This window comes from Dermochelys coriacea, chromosome 3, assembly GCF_009764565.3.
Source record: "Dermochelys coriacea isolate rDerCor1 chromosome 3, rDerCor1.pri.v4, whole genome shotgun sequence".
NCBI lineage: Eukaryota > Metazoa > Chordata > Testudines > Dermochelyidae > Dermochelys > Dermochelys coriacea.
The window spans coordinates 129,119,248-129,137,811 of record NC_050070.1 but is presented as its reverse complement, the minus strand read 5'-3'; the positions used below and the strand labels follow the sequence as shown (position 1 = coordinate 129,137,811).

Below are 18,564 nucleotides of genomic sequence, written 5' to 3'. Positions count from 1 at the left end.
CCTTGTGGAAGCCTGTTTTCCCTCCGCTTCAATGGAAGCAGAAGCAGGAGCAAAAACCAAAGACAAAGACAAAGCCGGGCTCTTTCTGCCCAGTTTTGTGCCAAGGACCTTTCCCGTGTGAGGCGAACATGATAATCGCTACATTACAGAAACCAAGGGCCGGCCGCCTTTGGGTACAGGGCCCGGAGCGGCCCCCTTTGGCTAGCCTGAGGTCCGCCTCACGCTCCGGCCAGAGGCAGAAGGAGCCTAGCCAGCATGACCAAAGCCCTTGGCGGAAAGCACCGCCTCTGCTGGCAAGCCCAAAGGAGCAGAGCATTGGTGGTTCAGTGGTAGAATTCTTTCCCGCCACGCGGGAGACCCGTGTTCGATTCACGGCCAATGCAGCCCCTCTCTTGCCAGGGCCCGGGCTCTTTTCGTGTGCCTAGCTCAGCAACGGATTCCCCGCCCTACACCTCGGAGCGCCAAGGTGCGCTTTATTTGCTGCCTTTCTCCAAGGGCCCTCTTGTTAGGGGTGCTGCTGTTCTTTCCCTTTCCTTTCATTTTGAGGAGCCCAGCCATGGGGCCAAGAGCAGCTTGCTTAGAAACCTGCAGTTTCGGGGGCAGTAATCAGCCCCTTCGCACGCTTCAGCTGGGGCCGCAGCACGTGCACACGTGTGATCTGGGAGACCTCCAGCCACCAGGTGAACCCGCATGCGACACAGGAGCCTGCTTCACCTCGAGGGAAGGGCCCGACGGGTCACTTCTCAGGCCCGTGGGTGCCGTTCCCATCCCAGCGGCTTGCTTGGATGGTGGGCATGGTAAGTCCTGGCTCATGCAACAAGGAGGAAAGTCAGTCCCTCCTTCCACCCCCCACTCTCCCAGCCACCACATGCTTTCCTCACTGCCACCTGACCTTGTGGTGCAACGTTAGCGTATCTGACTCCAAATCAGAAGGTTTTGTGTTCATATCCCGTTGATGTCAACCTGGTGAAGGTTGTGTCTTTCTTCTGGTGTGCCTTCCTTGGGGATAGCGTCTCTCCTGACAGCACCGTAGCCTTTAGCAATCCTGCGCAGGGCCCACTGAGCTTGCTTTTCCTTCGAAAGAGGTCAAAGAGAGGCGCACAAGAAGAGCCACAACACCCGACGGGCAGCAGGGGCACGTGCCACAAGCCAGGAAGGAGTCAAACCTGTACTCTCCTGATCCGTAGTCAGACGCGTTATCTGTTGCGCCACTGGCCCCCAGGGCATGGCCTTTTGCCTCCTGTGGCCACACTGCCTAACTGAAGGTGGAGAGCTAGCGTGAGGAAAGACCTTCTTTCTCGAAGCCCCGCTTTCCTCTCCCACCAGCGCAGGAGGAAACGCAAGAGGAAAGGCAGCGGCAAGCACAGACCAGCAACGACGAGGACGCAACTCGGCGTCTGAGCGCCCCCTAGCACCTGCCAACACCACTTCTGGAAGCCTATTTTCTCTCCGTTTCATCGGGAGCGGGAGCAAAACCATAACCACAGCCTGGCTGTTTCTACCTGGTTTTGAACCAGGGACCTTTCGCGTGTGAAACGAACGTGATAACCGCTACACTACAGAAACCGACCCTTTCCTGCTGGGTACAGGGCCCTGAGTGGCTCCCTTTCGCTGGCCCAAAGCCTGCCTCGAGCTCCGGCCAGAGGCAGAAGGAGTTTAGCCGGCATTCGCGGAAGCCCTTGGGGGAAATCACCACCTCCGCTTGCAGAGCCAAAGAAGTAGGGCATACGTGGTTCAGTGTTAGAATTCTCACTCACCACACGGCAGGCCTGTGTTTGATTCACAGCCAATACAGCCCCTCTCTTGCCACGGCCCCAGTTCTTTTGGTGTGCCTGGCTCGCTAGTGGCTCTCCCCCCTACACTTCTGAGTGCCAAGGTGCGCTTTATTTGCTGAGCTTCTCCAAAGGGGTCTCTGGGCAGGGGTGCTGCTGTTCTTTGCCCTTTCCTTTCATTTTGAGGAGCTCTGCCGCGGGGCTAATAGCAGCTTGCTGAAAAGCCTGCAGCTTCATTGGCAGTATTAAGCCCTCTCCCGCTCTTCATCTGGGGCCGCAGCCCGTGCACATGCATGAGCTGGGCGAGCTCCAGCCACCAGGTCAACCCACATGTGGCTCAGGAGCCTGCTTCACCCCGTGGGAAGGGCCCGACAGGTCACTTCTGAGGCCCGTGGGTGCGGTTTCCATCCCAGCGGATTGGTTGGACGGTGGGCATGGTAAGTACTGGCTCACGCAACATGGAGGAAAGTCAGTCTGCCCTTCCATCCCAACTCTCCCATCCACCACACGCTCTCTTTGCTGCCAGCTGGCCTCGTGGCGCAATGGTAGCGCGTCTGACTCCAGATCAGAAGGTTATGTGTTCAAATCACATCGGGGTCAAGCAGGTGACTGCTGCGCCTTTGTCCCGGTGCACCTTGCTTGGGGAGAACATCTTTCCTGACAGGGCTGTGGCTTTTCCCTTTAGCAACCCGCGCAGGGCGCAGTGAGCTTGCTTTTCCTTCGAAAGAGGTCAAAGGGAGGCGCAAAAGGATGGCCACCGCACCGGACGGGCAGCAGGGGCACGTGCCACAAGCCAGGCAGGAGTCGAACCTGCAGTCTCCTGATCCGTAGTCAGACGCGTTATCCGTTGCGCCACTGGCCCCTGGGGCACGGCCTTTTGCCTGCTGTGGCCGCACTGCCTAAGTGAGGAAGAACGGTAGCGTGAGGGAAGACCTTCTCTCTCTCAGCCCCGTTTTCCTCTCCCACGAAGGCAGGAGAGAATGTAAGAGGAAAGGCAGCAGCGGGCACAGACCCGTAATGACGAGGATGCAACTCGGCATCTGAGCGCCCCCGAGCACCTGCCCGCGCTCCTTGTGGAAACCTGTTTTCCCTCCGCTTCATTGGAAGCAGAAGCAGGAGCAAAAACCAAAGACAAAGACAAAGCCAGGCTCTTTCTGCCCAGTTATGAGCCAAGGACCTTTCCCGTGTGAGGTGAACATGATAAATGCTACATTACAGAAACCAAGGGCCGGCCGCCTTTGGGTACAGGGCCAGAGCGGCCCCCTTTGGCTAGCCTGAGGTCCACCTCACGCCCCGGCTAGAGGCAGAAGGAGCCTAACCAGCATGACCAAAGCCCTTGGCGGAAAGCACCGCCTCTGCTGGCAAGCCCAAAGGAGCAGAGCATTGGTGGTTCAGTGGTAGAATTCTCGCCCGCCACGCGGGAGACCCGTGTTCGATTCACGGCCAATGCAGCCCCTCTCTTGCCAGGACCCGGGCTCTTTTCGTGTGCCTAGCTCAGCAACGGATCCCCGCCCTACACCTCGGAGCGCCAAGGTGCGCTTTATTTGCTGCCTTTCTCCAAGGGCCCTCTTGTTAGGGGTGCTGCTGTTCTTTCCCTTTCCTTTTATTTTGAGGAGCCCAACCACGGGGCCAAGAGGAGCTTGCTTAGAAACCTGCAGTTTCGGGGGCAGTAATCAGCCCCTTCGCGCTCTTCCGCTGGGGTCGCAGCATGTGCACATGCGTGGGCTGGGCGACCTCCAGATACCAGGTCAACCCGCATGCAGCTCAGGAGCCTCCTTCACCTCGAGGGAAGCGCCCAACAAGTCATTTTTCAGGCCCATGGGTGCCATTCCCATCCCAGCGGCTTGGTTGGACGGTGGGCATGGTAAGTCCTGGCTCACGCAACAAGGAGGAGAGTCAGTCCCCCCTTCCACCCCCACTCTCCCAGCCACCACATGCTTTCCTCCTTGCTACCTGACCTTGTGGTGCAACGTTAGCATATCTGACTCCAAATCAGACGGTTTTGTGTTCATATCCCGTTGGTGTCAACCTGGTGAAGGTTGTGTCTTTCTTCTGGTGTGCCTTCCTTGGGGATAGCGTCTCTCCTGACAGCGCCGTAGCCTTTAGCAATCCTGCGCAGGGCCCATTGAGCTTGCTTTTCCTTCGAAAGAGGTCAAAGAGAGGTGCAAAAGAAGAGCCACAACACCGGATGGGCAGCAGGGGCACGTGTCACAAGCCAGGCAGGAGTCGAACCTGCACTCTCCTGATCCGTAGTCAGACGCATTATCTGTTGCGCAACTGGCCCTCGGGCCACGGCCTTTTGCCTGCGTGGCCGCACTGCCTAACTGAAGGCGGAGAGGCAGCGTGAGGAAAGACCTTCTCTCTCCAAGCCCTGCTTTCCTCTCCCTCCAGCGCAGGAGAGAACGCAAGAGGAAAGGCAGCGGCGGGTACAGACCAGCAACGGCGAGGACTTAACTCAGCGTCTGAGCGCGTCTGAGCACCTGCCCGTGCCCCTTGTGGAAGCCTGTTTTCCCTCCGCTTCATCGGGAGCGGGAGCAAAAGCCAAAATCAAAGCCTGGCTGTTTCTGCTCGGTTTTGAAACAGGGACTGTTTGCGTGTGAGGCAAATGTGATAACTACTACACTACAGAAACTGATGCTATGCTGCTGCGTACAGGGCCCTGAGTGGCTCCCTTTCGCTGGCCCGAAGCCTGCCTCGGGCTCCGGCCAGAGGTAGAAGAGTTTGGCCAATGTTCGCAGAAGCCCTTGGGGGAAAGCACCGCCTCCGCTTGTAGGGCCAAAGAAGTAGGGCATTAGTGGTCCAGCGGTAGAATTCTCACTCACCACGCAGGAAGCCTGTGTTCGATTCACAGCCAATGCATCCCCTCTCTTGTTGGGGCCTCGGCTCTTTTCCTCTGCCTGGCTCGCCAGCAGCTCCCCGCCCTACGCCTCTGAGCGCCAAGGTGCGCTTTATTTGCTGAGTTTCTCAAAGGGGCCTCTTGGCAGGCTGCTGTTCTTTGCCCTTTCCTTTCATTTTGAGGAGCCCTGCCGCGGGGCCAAAAGCAGCTTCCTGAGGAGCCTACAGATTTGGGGGCAGTATTCACCCCTTCCCACTCTTCATCTGGGGCAGTAATACCTGCACAAGCGTGGGCTGGGAGACCTCCAACCACCAGGTCAACCCGCATACGGCTAAGAAGCCTGCTTCACCCTGAGGGAAGGGCCCGACGGGTCACTTCTCAGGCCCGTGGGTGCGGTTCCCATCACAGCGGCTTGGTAGGACGGTGGGTATGGTAAGTCCTGGCCCACGCAACATGGAGAAAAGTCAGTCTGCCCTTCCGCCCCAACTCTCCCAGCCAACACATGCTCTCTTTGCTGCCAGCTGGCCTTGTGGCGCAATGGTAGCGTGTCTGACTCCAGATCAGAAGGTTATGTGTTCAAATTGTTATTTGTTGAGGTTATGCGTCAGGGAAGCCTGGCTGTTTAAAAATAGCCAGAGCCTCGCGAACCAGCGGAGCGGCAGCGAACCAGCTGAGCAGCGGGGACAGCAGAGCAGCTCACAGCAGGAGTTTGCCTGGGAGTTCGCCTGGAGTGAGCCCAGTGAGGCTTACATCTTGCCAACGCCTCTGAGGAAGCTCATAGTAGGTAGGTGATATGGAAGGGGGGGGGTTCAGCTGTTGTGACCTGCACTGGATGTGCCATGTTTGTCTTTCTTCCACAGGACAGAAGCGACTTTGTCTGTACAAAGTGCAAGCTGGTCTCCATATTGGAAGAGAAGATTGAAGGTCTGGAGCAACAGGTAACGACCCTGCGTTGTATACGAGAGACTGAGGATTTTCTGGACCAAACTCAGGATAGGCTTCTAGGGGCACAAAGCTCTAAAGATATAGAGCAGGTTGCACAGAGGAGCCAAGAGGCCAGTGAAGAAGCTTGGCAACATGTGACCTCCAGAAGAGGTAAGCGGAATGTCCGGGTTCCAGTAACACAGACACAGGTAACTAACCGCTTTCATGTTCTCTCCACAGGTACCATTGCGGAGAGTGGACCAGATGATATGTCTGGGGGGAGAAAGCAGAAGGAGACTCCGCTGGTTGGGAGGCATGAGATGCAATGTCCTGAGGTTGGGGGTTCCACGACCACCACTCCCAAGAGGAGAAGGCGGGTGGTGGTGGTCGGGGACTCTCTCCTCCGGGGGACTGAGTCATCTATCTGCCGCCCTGACCGGGAAAACCGAGAAGTCTGCTGCTTGCCAGGGGCTAAGATTCGTGATGTGACGGAGAGACTGCCGAGACTCATCAAGCCCTCGGATCGCTACCCCTTCCTGCTTCTCCACGTGGGCACCAATGATACTGCCAAGAATGACCTTGAGCGGATCACTGCGGACTACATGGCTCTGGGAAGAAGGATAAAAGAGTTGGAGGCGCAAGTGGTGTTCTCGTCCATCCTCCCCGTGGAAGGAAAAGGCCTGGGTAGGGACCGTCGAATCGTGGAGGTCAACGAATGGCTACGCAGGTGGTGTCGGAGAGAAGGCTTTGGATTCTTTGACCATGGGATGGTGTTCCATGAAGGAGGAGTGCTGGGCAGAGACGGGCTCCATCTTACGAAGAGAGGGAAGAACATCTTTGCCAGCAGGCTGGCTAACCTAGTGAGGAGGGCTTTAAACTAGGTTCACCGGGGGAAGGAGACCAAAGCCCTGAGGTAAGTGGGAAAGCGGGATACCGGGAGGAAGCACAGGCAGGAATGTCTGTGAGGGGAGGGCTCCTGCCTCATACTGGGAATGAGGGGCGATCAACAGGTTATCTCAAGTGCTTATATACAAATGCACAAAGCCTTGGAAACAAGCAGGGAGAACTGGAGGTCCTGGTGATGTCAAGGAATTATGACGTGATTGGAATAACAGAGACTTGGTGGGATAACTCACATGACTGGAGTACAGTCATGGATGGTTATAAACTGTTCAGGAAGGACAGGCAGGGCAGAAAAGGTGGGGGAGTAGCACTGTATGTAAGGGAGCAGTATGACTGCTCAGAGCTCCGGTACGAAACTGTGGAAAAACCTGAGTGTCTCTGGATTAAGTTTAGAAGTGTGTGCAACAAGAGTGATGTCATGGTGGGAGTCTGCTATAGACCACCGGACCAGGGGGATGAGGTGGATGAGGCTTTCTTCCGGCAACTCACGGAAGCTACTAGATCGCATGCCCTGATTCTCATGGGTGACTTTAATTTTCCTGATATCTGCTGGGAGAGCAATACAGCGGTGCATAGACAATCCAGGAAGTTTTTGGAAAGCGTAGGGGACAATTTCCTGGTGCAAGTGCTAGGGGAGCCAACTAGGGGGAGCGCTTTTCTTGACCTGCTGCTCACAAACCGGGTAGAATTAGTGGGGGAAGCAAAAGTGGATGGGAATCTGGGAGGCAGTGACCATGAGTTGGTTGAGTTCAGGATCCTGACGCAGGGAAGAAAGGTAAGCAGCAGGATACGGACCCTGGACATCAGGAAAGCAGACTTTGACTCCCTCAGGGAACAGATGGCCAGGATCCCCTGGGGGACTAACATGAAAGGGAAGGGAGTCCAGGAGAGCTGGCTGTATTTCAAGGAATCCCTGTTGAGGTTACAGGGACAAACCATCCCGATGAGTCGAAAGAATAGTAAATATGGCAGGCGACCAGCTTGGCTTAATGGTGAAATCCTAGCGGATCTTAAACATAAAAAAGAAGCTTACAAGAAGTGGAAGGTTGGACATATGACCAGGGAAGAGTATAAAAATATTGCTCGGGCATGTAGGAAAGATATCAGGAGGGCCAAATCGCACCTGGAGCTGCAGCTAGCAAGAGATGTCAAGAGTAACAAGAAGGGTTTCTTCAGGTATGTTGGCAACAAGAAGAAAGCCAAGGAAAGTGTGGGCCCCTTACTGAATGAGGGAGGCAAGCTAGTGACAGAGGATGTGGAAAAAGCTAATGTACTCAATGCTTTTTTTGCCTCTGTTTTCACTAACAAGGTCAGCTCCCAGACTGCTGTGCTGGGCATCACAAAATGGGGAAGAGATGGCCAGCCCTCTGTAGAGATAGAGGTGGTTAGGGACTATTTAGAAAAGCTGGACGTGCACAAGTCCATGGGGCCGGACGAATTGCATCCGAGAGTGCTGAAGGAATTGGCGGCTGTGATTGCAGAGCCCTTGGCCATTATCTTTGAAAACTCGTGGCGAACGGGGGAAGTCCCGGATGACTGGAAAAAGGCTAATGTAGTGCCCATCTTTAAAAAAGGGAAGAAGGAGGATCCTGGGAACTACAGGCCAGTCAGCCTCACCTCAGTCCCTGGAAAAATCATGGAGCAGGTCCTCAAAGAATCAATCCTGAAGCACTTAGAGGAGAGGAAAGTGATCAGGAACAGTCAGCATGGATTCACCAAGGGAAGGTCATGCCTGACTAATCTAATCGCCTTTTATGATGAGATTACTGGTTCTGTGGATGAAGGGAAAGCAGTGGATGTATTGTTTCTTGACTTTAGCAAAGCTTTTGACACGGTCTCCCACAGCATTCTTGTCAGCAAGTTAAGGAAGTATGGGCCGGATGAATGCACTATAAGGTGGGTAGAAAGCTGGCTAGATTGTCGGGCTCAACGGGTAGTGATCAATGGCTCCATGTCTAGTTGGCAGCCGGTGTCAAGTGGAGTGCCCCAGGGGTCGGTCCTGGGGCCCGTTTTGTTCAATATCTTCATAAATGATCTGGAGGATGGTGTGGATTGCACTCTCAGCAAATTTGCGGATGATACTAAACTGGGAGGAGTGGTAGATACGCTGGAGGGGAGGGATAGGATACAGAAGGACCTAGACAAATTGGAGGATTGGGCCAAAAGAAATCTAATGAGGTTCAATAAGGATAAGTGCAGGGTCCTGCACTTAGGATGGAAGAATCCAATGCACCGCTACAGACTAGGGACCGAATGGCTCGACAGCAGTTCTGCGGAAAAGGACCTAGGGGTGACAGTGGACGAGAAGCTGGATATGAGTCAGCAGTGTGCCCTTGTTGCCAAGAAGGCCAATGGCATTTTGGGATGTATAAGTAGGGGCATAGCGAGCAGATCGAGGGACGTGATCGTTCCCCTCTATTCGACACTGGTGAGGCCTCATCTGGAGTACTGTGTCCAGTTTTGGGCCCCACACTACAAGAAGGATGTGGATAAATTGGAAAGAGTACAGCGAAGGGCAACAAAAATGATTAGGGGTCTAGAGCACATGACTTATGAGGAGAGGCTGAGGGAGCTGGGATTGTTTAGTCTGCAGAAGAGAAGAATGAGGGGGGATTTGATAGCTGCTTTCAACTACCTGAAAGGGGGTTTCAAAGAGGATGGCTCTAGACTGTTCTCAATGGTAGCAGATGACAGAACGAGGAGTAATGGTCTCAAGTTGCAATGGGGGAGGTTTAGATTGGATATTAGGAAAAACTTTTTCACTAAGAGGGTGGTGAAACACTGGAATGCGTTACCTAGGGAGGTGGTAGAATCTCCTTCCTTAGAGGTTTTTAAGGTCAGGCTTGAAAAAGCCCTGGCTAGGATGATTTAACTGGGACTTGGTCCTGCTTTGAGCAGGGGGTTGGACTAGATGACCTTCTGGGGTCCCTTCCAACCCTGATATTCTATGATTCTATGATTCTAAATCACATCGGGGTCAAGCAGGTGACTGTTGCCCCTTTGTCCCGGTGCACGTTGATTGGGGAGAGCATCTCTCCTGACAAGGCCGTGGCCTTTCCCTTTAGCAACCCCACGCAGGGCCCAGTGAGCTTGCTTTTCCTTTGAAAGAGGGCAAAGGGAGGCACAAAAGGATGGCCACCGCACTGGACGGGCAGCAGGGGTACGTGCCACAAGCCAGGCAGGAGTCGAACCTGCAGTCTCCTGATCCGTAGTCAGACGCGTTATACGTTGCGCCACTGGCCCCTGGGGCACGGCCTTTTGCCTGCCGTGGCCGCAATGCCTAAGTGAGGCAGAACGGTAGCGTGAGGGAAGACCTTCTCTCTCTCAGCCCCGTTTTCCTCTCCCACGAAGGCAGGAGAGAATGCAAGAGGAAAGGCAGCGGCGGGCACAGACCCGCAATGATGAGGATGCAACTCGGCGTCTGAGCGCCCCCGAGCACCTGCTCGTGCTCCTTGTGGAAGCCTGTTTTCCCTCCGCTTCAATGGAAGCAGAAGCAGGAGCAAAAACCAAAGACAAAGACAAAGCCGGGCTCTTTCTGCCCAGTTTTGTGCCAAGGACCTTTCCCGTGTGAGGCGAACATGATAATCGCTACATTACAGAAACCAAGGGCCGGCCGCCTTTGGGTACAGGGCCCGGAGCGGCCCCCTTTGGCTAGCCTGAGGTCCGCCTCACGCTCCGGCCAGAGGCAGAAGGAGCCTAGCCAGCATGACCAAAGCCCTTGGCGGAAAGCACCGCCTCTGCTGGCAAGCCCAAAGGAGCAGAGCATTGGTGGTTCAGTGGTAGAATTCTTTCCCGCCACGCGGGAGACCCGTGTTCGATTCACGGCCAATGCAGCCCCTCTCTTGCCAGGGCCCGGGCTCTTTTCGTGTGCCTAGCTCAGCAACGGATCCCCGCCCTACACCTCGGAGCGCCAAGGTGCGCTTTATTTGCTGCCTTTCTCCAAGGGCCCCCTTGTTAGGGGTGCTGTTGTTCTTTCCCTTTCCTTTCATTTTGAGGAGCCCAGCCATGGGGCCAAGAGCAGCTTGCTTAGAAACCTGCAGTTTCGGGGGCAGTAATCAGCCCCTTCGCACGCTTCAGCTGGGGCCGCAGCACGTGCACACGTGTGATCTGGGAGACCTCCAGCCACCAGGTGAACCCGCATGCGACTCAGGAGCCTGCTTCACCTCGAGGGAAGGGTCCGATGGGTCACTTCTCAGGCCCGTGGTTGCCGTTCCCATCCCAGCGGCTTGCTTGGATGGTGGGCATGGTAAGTCCTGGCTCATGCAACAAGGAGGAAAGTCAGTCCCTCCTTCCACCCCCCACTCTCCCAGCCACCACATGCTTTCCTCACTGCCACCTGACCTTGTGGTGCAACGTTAGCGTATCTGACTCCAAATCAGAAGGTTTTGTGTTCATATCCCGTTGATGTCAACCTGGTGAAGGTTGTGTCTTTCTTCTGGTGTGCCTTCCTTGGGGATAGCGTCTCTCCTGACAGCACCGTAGCCTTTAGCAATCCTGCGCAGGGCCCACTGAGCTTGCTTTTCCTTCGAAAGAGGTCAAAGAGAGGCGCACAAGAAGAGCCACAACACCCGACGGGCAGCAGGGGCACGTGCCACAAGCCAGGAAGGAGTCAAACCTGTACTCTCCTGATCCGTAGTCAGACGCGTTATCTGTTGCGCCACTGGCCCCCAGGGCATGGCCTTTTGCCTCCTGTGGCCACACTGCCTAACTGAAGGTGGAGAGCTAGCGTGAGGAAAGACCTTCTTTCTCGAAGCCCCGCTTTCCTCTCCCACCAGCGCAGGAGGAAACGCAAGAGGAAAGGCAGCGGCAAGCACAGACCAGCAACGACGAGGACGCAACTCGGCGTCTGAGCGCCCCCTAGCACCTGCCAACACCACTTCTGGAAGCCTATTTTCTCTCCGTTTCATCGGGAGCGGGAGCAAAACCATAACCACAGCCTGGCTGTTTCTACCTGGTTTTGAACCAGGGACCTTTCGCGTGTGAGGCGAACGTGATAACCGCTACACTACAGAAACCGACCCTTTCCTGCTGGGTACAGGGCCCTGAGTGGCTCCCTTTCGCTGGCCCAAAGCCTGCCTCGAGCTCCGGCCAGAGGCAGAAGGAGTTTAGCCGGCATTCGCGGAAGCCCTTGGGGGAAATCACCACCTCCGCTTGCAGAGCCAAAGAAGTAGGGCATACGTGGTTCAGTGTTAGAATTCTCACTCACCACACGGCAGGCCTGTGTTTGATTCACAGCCAATACAGCCCCTCTCTTGCCACGGCCCTTGTTCTTTTGGTGTGCCTGGCTCGCTAGTGGCTCTCCCCCCTACACTTCTGAGTGCCAAGGTGCGCTTTATTTGCTGAGCTTCTCCAAAGGGGTCTCTGGGCAGGGGTGCTGCTGTTCTTTGCCCTTTCCTTTCATTTTGAGGAGCTCTGCCGCGGGGCTAATAGCAGCTTGCTGAAAAGCCTGCAGCTTCATTGGCAGTATTAAGCCCTCTCCCGCTCTTCATCTGGGGCCGCAGCCCGTGCACATGCATGAGCTGGGCGAGCTCCAGCCACCAGGTCAACCCACATGTGGCTCAGGAGCCTGCTTCACCCCGTGGGAAGGGCCCGACAGGTCACTTCTGAGGCCCGTGGGTGCGGTTTCCATCCCAGCGGATTGGTTGGACGGTGGGCATGGTAAGTGCTGGCTCACGCAACATGGAGGAAAGTCAGTCTGCCCTTCCATCCCAACTCTCCCATCCACCACACGCTCTCTTTGCTGCCAGCTGGCCTCGTGGCGCAATGGTAGCGCGTCTGACTCCAGATCAGAAGGTTATGTGTTCAAATCACATCGGGGTCAAGCAGGTGACTGCTGCGCCTTTGTCCCGGTGCACCTTGCTTGGGGAGAACATCTTTCCTGACAGGGCTGTGGCTTTTCCCTTTAGCAACCCGCGCAGGGCGCAGTGAGCTTGCTTTTCCTTCGAAAGAGGTCAAAGGGAGGCGCAAAAGGATGGCCACCGCACCGGACGGGCAGCAGGGGCACGTGCCACAAGCCAGGCAGGAGTCGAACCTGCAGTCTCCTGATCCGTAGTCAGACGCGTTATCCGTTGCGCCACTGGCCCCTGGGGCACGGCCTTTTGCCTGCTGTGGCCGCACTGCCTAAGTGAGGAAGAACGGTAGCGTGAGGGAAGACCTTCTCTCTCTCAGCCCCGTTTTCCTCTCCCACGAAGGCAGGAGAGAATGTAAGAGGAAAGGCAGCAGCGGGCACAGACCCGTAATGACGAGGATGCAACTCGGCATCTGAGCGCCCCCGAGCACCTGCCCGCGCTCCTTGTGGAAACCTGTTTTCCCTCCGCTTCATTGGAAGCAGAAGCAGGAGCAAAAACCAAAGACAAAGCCAAAGCCGGGCTCTTTCTGCCCAGTTATGAGCCAAGGACCTTTCCCGTGTGAGGTGAACATGATAAATGCTACATTACAGAAACCAAGGGCCGGCCGCCTTTGGGTACAGGGCCAGAGCGGCCCCCTTTGGCTAGCCTGAGGTCCACCTCACGCCCCGGCTAGAGGCAGAAGGAGCCTAGCCAGCATGACCAAAGCCCTTGGCGGAAAGCACCGCCTCTGCTGGCAAGCCCAAAGGAGCAGAGCATTGGTGGTTCAGTGGTAGAATTCTCGCCCGCCACGCGGGAGACCCGTGTTCGATTCACGGCCAATGCAGCCCCTCTCTTGCCAGGACCCGGGCTCTTTTCGTGTGCCTAGCTCAGCAACGGATCCCCGCCCTACACCTCGGAGCGCCAAGGTGCGCTTTATTTGCTGCCTTTCTCCAAGGGCCCTCTTGTTAGGGGTGCTGCTGTTCTTTCCCTTTCCTTTTATTTTGAGGAGCCCAACCACGGGGCCAAGAGGAGCTTGCTTAGAAGCCTGCAGTTTCGGGGGCAGTAATCAGCCCCTTCGCGCTCTTCCGCTGGGGTCGCAGCATGTGCACATGCGTGGGCTGGGCGACCTCCAGATACCAGGTCAACCCGCATGCAGCTCAGGAGCCTCCTTCACCTCGAGGGAAGCGCCCAACAAGTCATTTTTCAGGCCCATGGGTGCCATTCCCATCCCAGCGGCTTGGTTGGACGGTGGTCATGGTAAGTCCTGGCTCACGCAACAAGGAGGAGAGTCAGTCCCCCCTTCCACCCCCACTCTCCCAGCCACCACATGCTTTCCTCCTTGCTACCTGACCTTGTGGTGCAACGTTAGCATATCTGACTCCAAATCAGACGGTTTTGTGTTCATATCCCGTTGGTGTCAACCTGGTGAAGGTTGTGTCTTTCTTCTGGTGTGCCTTCCTTGGGGATAGCGTCTCTCCTGACAGCGCCGTAGCCTTTAGCAATCCTGCGCAGGGCCCATTGAGCTTGCTTTTCCTTCGAAAGAGGTCAAAGAGAGGTGCAAAAGAAGAGCCACAACACCGGATGGGCAGCAGGGGCACGTGTCACAAGCCAGGCAGGAGTCGAACCTGCACTCTCCTGATCCGTAGTCAGACGCATTATCTGTTGCGCAACTGGCCCTCGGGCCACGGCCTTTTGCCTGCGTGGCCGCACTGCCTAACTGAAGGCGGAGAGGTAGCGTGAGGAAAGACCTTCTCTCTCCAAGCCCCGCTTTCCTCTCCCTCCAGCGCAGGAGAGAACGCAAGAGGAAAGGCAGCGGCGGGTACAGACCAGCAACGGTGAGGACTTAACTCAGCGTCTGAGCGCGTCTGAGCACCTGCCCGTGCCCCTTGTGGAAGCCTGTTTTCCCTCCGCTTCATCGGGAGCGGGAGCAAAAGCCAAAATCAAAGCCTGGCTGTTTCTGCTCGGTTTTGAAACAGGGACTGTTTGCGTGTGAGGCAAATGTGATAACTACTACACTACAGAAACTGATGCTATGCTGCTGCGTACAGGGCCCTGAGTGGCTCCCTTTCGCTGGCCCGAAGCCTGCCTCGGGCTCCGGCCAGAGGTAGAAGAGTTTGGCCAATGTTCGCAGAAGCCCTTGGGGGAAAGCACCGCCTCCGCTTGTAGGGCCAAAGAAGTAGGGCATTAGTGGTCCAGCGGTAGAATTCTCACTCACCACGCAGGAAGCCTGTGTTCGATTCACAGCCAATGCATCCCCTCTCTTGTTGGGGCCTCGGCTCTTTTCCTCTGCCTGGCTCGCCAGCAGCTCCCCGCCCTACGCCTCTGAGCGCCAAGGTGCGCTTTATTTGCTGAGTTTCTCAAAGGGGCCTCTTGGCAGGCTGCTGTTCTTTGCCCTTTCCTTTCATTTTGAGGAGCCCTGCCGCGGGGCCAAAAGCAGCTTCCTGAGGAGCCTACAGATTTGGGGGCAGTATTCACCCCTTCCCACTCTTCATCTGGGGCAGTAATACCTGCACAAGCGTGGGCTGGGAGACCTCCAACCACCAGGTCAACCCGCATACGGCTAAGAAGCCTGCTTCACCCTGAGGGAAGGGCCCGACGGGTCACTTCTCAGGCCTGTGGGTGCGGTTCCCATCACAGCGGCTTGGTAGGACGGTGGGCATGGTAAGTCCTGGCCCACGCAACATGGAGAAAAGTCAGTCTGCCCTTCCGCCCCAACTCTCCCAGCCAACACATGCTCTCTTTGCTGCTAGCTGGCCTTGTGGCGCAATGGTAGCGTGTCTGACTCCAGATCAGAAGGTTATGTGTTCAAATCACATCGGGGTCAAGCAGGTGACTGTTGCCCCTTTGTCCCGGTGCACGTTGATTGGGGAGAGCATCTCTCCTGACAAGGCCGTGGCCTTTCCCTTTAGCAACCCCACGCAGGGCCCAGTGAGCTTGCTTTTCCTTTGAAAGAGGGCAAAGGGAGGCACAAAAGGATGGCCACCGCACTGGACGGGCAGCAGGGGTACGTGCCACAAGCCAGGCAGGAGTTGAACCTGCAGTCTCCTGATCCGTAGTCAGACGCGTTATACGTTGCGCCACTGGCCCCTGGGGCACGGCCTTTTGCCTGCCGTGGCCGCAATGCCTAAGTGAGGCAGAACGGTAGCGTAAGGGAAGACCTTCTCTCTCTCAGCCCCGTTTTCCTCTCCCACGAAGGCAGGAGAGAATGCAAGAGGAAAGGCAGCGGCGGGCACAGACCCGCAATGATTAGGATGCAACTCGGCGTCTGAGCGCCCCCGAGCACCTGCTCGTGCTCCTTGTGGAAGCCTGTTTTCCCTCCGCTTCAATGGAAGCAGAAGCAGGAGCAAAAACCAAAGACAAAGACAAAGCCGGGCTCTTTCTGCCCAGTTTTGTGCCAAGGAACCTTTCCCGTGTGAGGCGAACATGATAATCGCTACATTACAGAAACCAAGGGCCGGCCGCCTTTGGGTACAGGGCCCGGAGCGGCCCCCTTTGGCTAGCCTGAGGTCCGCCTCACGCTCCGGCCAGAGGCAGAAGGAGCCTAGCCAGCATGACCAAAGCCCTTGGCGGAAAGCACCGCCTCTGCTGGCAAGCCCAAAGGAGCAGAGCATTGGTGGTTCAGTGGTAGAATTCTTTCCCGCCACGCGGGAGACCCGTGTTCGATTCACGGCCAATGCAGCCCCCTCTTGCCAGGGCCCGGGCTCTTTTCATGTGCCTAGCTCAGCAACGGATTCCCCGCCCTACACCTCGGAGCGCCAAGGTGCGCTTTATTTGCTGCCTTTCTCCAAGGGCCCTCTTGTTAGGGGTGCTGTTGTTCTTTCCCTTTCCTTTCATTTTGAGGAGCCCAGCCATGGGGCCAAGAGCAGCTTGCTTAGAAACCTGCAGTTTCGGGGGCAGTAATCAGCCCCTTCGCACGCTTCAGCTGGGGCCGCAGCACGTGCACACGTGTGATCTGGGAGACCTCCAGCCACCAGGTGAACCCGCATGCGACTCAGGAGCCTGCTTCACCTCGAGGGAAGGGCCCGACGGGTCACTTCTCAGGCCCGTGGGTGCCGTTCCCATCCCAGCGGCTTGCTTGGATGGTGGGCATGGTAAGTCCTGGCTCATGCAACAAGGAGGAAAGTCAGTCCCTCCTTCCACCCCCCACTCTCCCAGCCACCACATGCTTTCCTCACTGCCACCTGACCTTGTGGTGCAACGTTAGCGTATCTGACTCCAAATCAGAAGGTTTTGTGTTCATATCCCGTTGATGTCAACCTGGTGAAGGTTGTGTCTTTCTTCTGGTGTGCCTTCCTTGGGGATAGCGTCTCTCCTGACAGCACCGTAGCCTTTAGCAATCCTGCGCAGGGCCCACTGAGCTTGCTTTTCCTTCGAAAGAGGTCAAAGAGAGGCGCAAAAGAAGAGCCACAACACCCGACGGGCAGCAGGGGCACGTGCCACAAGCCAGGAAGGAGTCAAACCTGTACTCTCCTGATCCGTAGTCAGACGCGTTATCTGTTGCGCCACTGGCCCCCAGGGCATGGCCTTTTGCCTCCTGTGGCCACACTGCCTAACTGAAGGTGGAGAGCTAGCGTGAGGAAAGACCTTCTTTCTCGAAGCCCCGCTTTCCTCTCCCACCAGCGCAGGAGGAAACGCAAGAGGAAAGGCAGCGGCAAGCACAGACCAGCAACGATGAGGACGCAACTCGGCGTCTGAGCGCCCCCTAGCTCCTGCCAACACCACTTCTGGAAGCCTATTTTCTCTCCGTTTCATCGGGAGCGGGAGCAAAACCATAACCACAGCCTGGCTGTTTCTACCTGGTTTTGAACCAGGGACCTTTCGCGTGTGAGGCGAACGTGATAACCGCTACACTACAGAAACCGACCCTTTCCTGCTGGGTACAGGGCCCTGAGTGGCTCCCTTTCGCTGGCCCAAAGCCTGCCTCGAGCTCCGGCCAGAGGCAGAAGGAGTTTAGCCGGCATTCGCGGAAGCCCTTGGGGGAAATCACCACCTCCGCTTGCAGAGCCAAAGAAGTAGGGCATACGTGGTTCAGTGTCAGAATTCTCACTCACCACACGGCAGGCCTGTGTTTGATTCACAGCCAATACAGCCCCTCTCTTGCCACGGCCCCAGTTCTTTTGGTGTGCCTGGCTCGCTAGTGGCTCTCCCCCCTACACTTCTGAGTGCCAAGGTGCGCTTTATTTGCTGAGCTTCTCCAAAGGGGTCTCTGGGCAGGGGTGCTGCTGTTCTTTGCCCTTTCCTTTCATTTTGAGGAGCTCTGCCGCGGGGCTAATAGCAGCTTGCTGAAAAGCCTGCAGCTTCATTGGCAGTATTAAGCCCTCTCCCGCTCTTCATCTGGGGCCGCAGCCCGTGCACATGCATGAGCTGGGCGAGCTCCAGCCACCAGGTCAACCCACATGTGGCTCAGGAGCCTGCTTCACCCCATGGGAAGGGCCCGACAGGTCACTTCTGAGGCCCGTGGGTGCGGTTTCCATCCCAGCGGATTGGTTGGACGGTGGGCATGGTAAGTACTGGCTCACGCAACATGGAGGAAAGTCAGTCTGCCCTTCCATCCCAACTCTCCCATCCACCACACGCTCTCTTTGCTGCCAGCTGGCCTCGTGGCGCAATGGTAGCGCGTCTGACTCCAGATCAGAAGGTTATGTGTTCAAATCACATCGGGGTCAAGCAGGTGACTGTTGCGCCTTTGTCCCGGTGCACCTTGCTTGGGGAGAACATCTTTATAGATTCATAGATTCATAGATACTAAGGTCAGAAGGGACCATTCTGATCATCTAGTCCGACCTCCTGCACAGCGCAGGCCACAGAATGTCACCCACCACTCCTATGAAAAACCTCACCCATGTCTGAGCTATTGAAGTCCTCAAATCATGGTTCAAAACTTCAAGGAGCAGAGAAGCCTCCCTCCAGTCAACCATGCCCCATGCTACAGAGGAAGGCAAAAAAATCTCCAGGGCCTCTCCAATCTGCCCTGGAGGAAAACTCCCTCCCGACCCCAAACATGGCAATCAGCCAAACCCTGAGCACATGGGCAAGATTCACCAGCCAGATACCCAGGAAAGAATTTTCTATAGTAAATCAGATCCCATCCATCTAATATCCCATCTCAGGGGATTTGGCATATTTACCCTGAATATTTAAAGATCAATTACTTACCAAAATCCCATTATCCCATCATGCCATCTCCTCCATAAACTTATCAAGTAGAATCTTAAAACCAGATAGATCTTTTGCCCCCACTGCTTCCCTTGGAAGGTTATTCCAAAACTTCACTCCTCTGATGGTTAAAAACCTTCATCTG

At 56.0% G+C, this 18,564-nt stretch overlaps 11 non-coding genes across 11 annotated transcripts; 6 read left to right on the top strand and 5 right to left on the bottom strand.

Moving 5' to 3' along the window:
• Positions 1 to 1,493: 1,493 nt before the first annotated feature.
• TRNAV-CAC lies at positions 1,494 to 1,566 on the bottom strand. Its single transcript has one exon. It is a non-coding gene; the product is annotated as a tRNA-Val (tRNA).
• Positions 1,567 to 2,300: 734 nt separating this feature from the next.
• Positions 2,301 to 2,372, top strand: TRNAW-CCA. Its single transcript has one exon. It is a non-coding gene; the product is annotated as a tRNA-Trp (tRNA).
• Positions 2,373 to 2,561: 189 nt separating this feature from the next.
• Positions 2,562 to 2,634, bottom strand: TRNAR-ACG. The gene has a single exon. It is a non-coding gene; the product is annotated as a tRNA-Arg (tRNA).
• A 518-nt stretch (positions 2,635 to 3,152) lies between these two features.
• On the top strand, positions 3,153 to 3,223 carry TRNAG-GCC. Its single transcript has one exon. It is a non-coding gene; the product is annotated as a tRNA-Gly (tRNA).
• Positions 3,224 to 11,377: 8,154 nt separating this feature from the next.
• TRNAV-CAC lies at positions 11,378 to 11,450 on the bottom strand. Its single transcript has one exon. It is a non-coding gene; the product is annotated as a tRNA-Val (tRNA).
• A 734-nt stretch (positions 11,451 to 12,184) lies between these two features.
• Positions 12,185 to 12,256, top strand: TRNAW-CCA. Its single transcript has one exon. It is a non-coding gene; the product is annotated as a tRNA-Trp (tRNA).
• A 189-nt stretch (positions 12,257 to 12,445) lies between these two features.
• TRNAR-ACG lies at positions 12,446 to 12,518 on the bottom strand. The gene has a single exon. It is a non-coding gene; the product is annotated as a tRNA-Arg (tRNA).
• A 518-nt stretch (positions 12,519 to 13,036) lies between these two features.
• TRNAG-GCC lies at positions 13,037 to 13,107 on the top strand. Its single transcript has one exon. It is a non-coding gene; the product is annotated as a tRNA-Gly (tRNA).
• Positions 13,108 to 15,015: 1,908 nt separating this feature from the next.
• On the top strand, positions 15,016 to 15,087 carry TRNAW-CCA. Its single transcript has one exon. It is a non-coding gene; the product is annotated as a tRNA-Trp (tRNA).
• A 1,963-nt stretch (positions 15,088 to 17,050) lies between these two features.
• On the bottom strand, positions 17,051 to 17,123 carry TRNAV-CAC. Its single transcript has one exon. It is a non-coding gene; the product is annotated as a tRNA-Val (tRNA).
• A 734-nt stretch (positions 17,124 to 17,857) lies between these two features.
• On the top strand, positions 17,858 to 17,929 carry TRNAW-CCA. Its single transcript has one exon. It is a non-coding gene; the product is annotated as a tRNA-Trp (tRNA).
• The last annotated feature ends 635 nt before the right edge of the window (positions 17,930 to 18,564 follow it).